Below are 3,393 nucleotides of genomic sequence, written 5' to 3'. Positions count from 1 at the left end.
GGGGTGGGGCTGGGGCTGCGGCTGGGGCTGGTGCAGCCCCCCGGGATTGCCTGAGGCACGCCATGGGAGCCCCAGACGGAGACCCGCGGGACGGTCGTCTGGTTTCCTGGAAGCCAAATGCGGAGGGGCTCGCGGGCCGCGTGGAGGCAACCCAGGTCTGCAGCGGGAGTCAGTGCCCTGGCCACCCAGCCCCAGGAGGGGCTGGGGCTGCGGGAGCCCAAGAGTTGGGACGTGGGGCGGGGGCTAAAGGAGAGGGAAGGCAAAGAGCCTACAGCACCCGGTATGCCCAGGCGGTCTCCCACCCAAGTACTAACCAGGCCCGACCCTGCTTAGCTTCCGAGATCAGATGAGATAGGGCGCGTTCAGGGTGCTATGGCCTTAGACCGAGGCTGCTGCCGCCCGGCGCCCTAAGAGCCCTGCGCTGCACCTCCGTTTCGCTCTGAACTGCCGGTCAGCCATTCCGTCTACAAGTAATTTTACTCCTTCCCCTTTCTCTCCCTGCTTTCTGAGAGTCTCTCTCCTTCCATACTTGATGGTGTAATGAATGGATGCCTTACATCATTTTCCCTCAACATTTTTTCTCTTTATTTTTACATTGATTTCTATGAATTCATCTTCAAGTTTATGGATTATTTCTGCTAGCATCTCAAATGTGCTGTTGAACCTATCAATTTTTCATTTCAATTATTTTAGTTTTCAAATCCAGAATTTGTTAGTTTCCTTAAAAAAAAAAAAATAATTTGTAGCTCTTCATTGCGTCTCTCTGTTTGTTGACTTCGTATCATACTGTCATCTAATTCTTCAAACATGGTTCCATTATTTCATTTTGTAGTTATCATTATTTTGATATTTTATCTTTTGACCTTCATACTGAATTTATAAGTGATATACTTACATGAGTTATCAGTGGTATGTTATACAAATGCTTTACTCACCACCATTACAACATTAGAGTTTTCTGAGTTTAACTGTATACTTACCTGTCCCAGCAGGTTGATAAAGAGTCCAAGCCTAAAGCCCCTTTAAGGAGGAGGCAAGCTTGCTTTCTTTTTCACATTCTTTTGCCTAAGACAAGTAGGCATTGTAGGGAGCAGTATCTCAGGTTCAAGGACATTCCTCTTTTTGAGCTTTGGATGTATGTTATAGGAAAGGGTGTGGGCAAAACGCTCACATCCTTGAGATGTTTTTTGTCTATTCTCAGAGGCTAGTTGAGAAGTATATATGGCCCCACTTAAATTAGTGAGCCCCTTCTGATGTCTGTGTCAGAAGCTTTTTCTGTCACCTTCACTTTAAATAAAATATACACAAAGCTCTGAGTGACTGAGACTGTCTTTGGCCCCAGAGTAATATCTTCTTCTTAGACACCATGAATCCAGTGGCATCGGTCACCGTTGACTGCTAGGTTATCATCTTGGGGGCTTGACCAAGATCTTCAAGACAAGGTAAGAACACTCAGAGTTGAGATTTTTTTGCTCTTTTACTGTGGTCTCTACTTTACTACGGAGAAGGCAATAGCACCCCACTCCAGTACTCTTGCCTGGAAAATCCCATGGGCGGAGGAGCCTGGTAGGCTGCAGTGCATGGGGTCGCTAAGAGTTGGACACGACTGAGTGACTTCACTTTCCCTTTTCACTTTCCTGCATTGGAGAAGGAAAGGGCAATCCACTACAGTACTCTTGCTTGGAGAACCCCAGGGGCGTTGGAGCCTGGTGGGCTGCCAACTCTGGGGTCTCACAGAGTCAGACACGACTGAAGCAACTTAGCAGCAGCAGCAGCAGCAGCAGCAGCAGCTACTTTACTAAATCAGAAGCATGTGGACTGAATTTCTTTTCCCCAGTCAGCTTTTCCTGGTCCCTCTGACCATTTCATATCTGCTTGGGGAATTAAAGTTATTAACCTTGTGTGCCAGATTGTAGACTTTCAAGGGACTTGCAATCCATGCTGTTATTGTGCTTTTCTAGCAAGGCCCCCACTCCAAGTTTTACAGGACACTGCAGACAGGAGCACTTTAGGGAGCTAGCTGGAGCTCTAGCTCCAGGGACATCTCTCAGACTAGAAATCACCATCCTGATCCCACAGACACACAGGCAAGTTCTTGTCATGGCTATGCCTCTGGACTATATGGATTGAGGCATTGCTGGTGAGCATGAGATTCCTGAGGACACAGATTGGCACACCCCAGATTTGGGCAGATTGAAAGTGCATTGGGCTTCTTCCCTTAGTAACGCTAGCTCTTAGCAGAGCAGACGAAGCCCTCCAGTGGCTCTTGTCTCAACTCCTTAGGTATTCTTTTTGTACAGTCTGATGGACAGGAATAAAAAGGACGATGTTGGCACTCCATGAATATGAAGGATTAGTTTTTCCTCGCAGGCGGGCCCTCTATCGCCTCCTTTGTTTTTAAATAGACTCGTGTGGCCACTCTCAGGAGGATGTCTTGGGTTTTCTGTTCATCCCTTTATGACTTGCCACTTATACTGTTATGAGGAATGTGCGCAGGTACACAGAAGTTGGGTGCTTCCCCTAGTGGTCTTGGCTCGGCAAGCATCTGGAAAACTACTCTGTTCCACCCCAGGTGGTGCCGGAATAAAAGGGAAATCAAACCAAGGTTTTAATGGTGAGGACCTGGACATCAATCTGGGATGCCATCAGGTCTAACCCTGGTGCATCTCCACCATGCCTGGGTGGTAGAACGAGGGGGGTTGGGAGTAGGACACCTTCACCTGTAAGAGACAGGTTAGCTCTGGCCAGGGAAGGAAGCTTAGGTGGAAAATCAGTCTCCAACCCCGTCTAGAGCAGGGGCAGACACCTCTGGTAGAAAAAAGCCATGGCACTGGGCACTGCTTTTTTCTCTCTTACAGATGGGGCCTAACAGTCCAGAATCACCCCCCTTGAATAATATCTTGAAAAACTGGGATAATTTTGATCCTCAAGGCCTAAAAATCCCTTATATATGGGGTTTCTTTGCTTTAAGAGAAGACCTCACCTGCCCAGAGAGAGAATCCCTGCTGGGACATCTTATCGATCAGTCTACCCCTGTCATCAGAGCCCATCTGAGCACTCTCTGGTTTAAAGCTTAGGTATGAAGCTATGACTACATGAAGGAGAAATGACATTTTGAACCCTGAATGGCCATGTGTATTCTATAGACTCCAGAGAAAACTAGGTAAAATGGAATCTTTTTGAAATTGCAAAACTGGTTCTTTTTGCACATGTAATTACTAAAAGTTTGACTTGTGAAAATACTCTTTTGGGGAGCTCTGATCCTGCCTGAGAAACAGAAACATGCCTGGGGAAAAACCTGAGTTAACTCTTATCATGTCCTTGAGATACACAGCCCACTCTATCTGGGACTCCAGCCATGAGCTGGAACTCAAGCCAAGAAATTAAAAGGGA

General features: G+C 47.1%; 1 pseudogene; it reads right to left on the bottom strand.

The window, feature by feature from the left end:
• Positions 1-265: 265 nt before the first annotated feature.
• On the bottom strand, positions 266-384 carry LOC147350751 (5S ribosomal RNA; annotated as a pseudogene).
• Positions 385-3,393: the final 3,009 nt, after the last annotated feature.

Source organism: Bos grunniens, chromosome 20 (assembly GCF_055505025.1).
Source record: "Bos grunniens cultivar Pamir isolate PY7600 chromosome 20, Bosgru_T2T1.0, whole genome shotgun sequence".
Taxonomy (NCBI): Eukaryota; Metazoa; Chordata; class Mammalia; order Artiodactyla; family Bovidae; genus Bos; species Bos grunniens.
The sequence above is the reverse complement of the archived record's forward strand: the minus strand, read 5'-3'. Positions and strand labels throughout refer to the sequence as shown.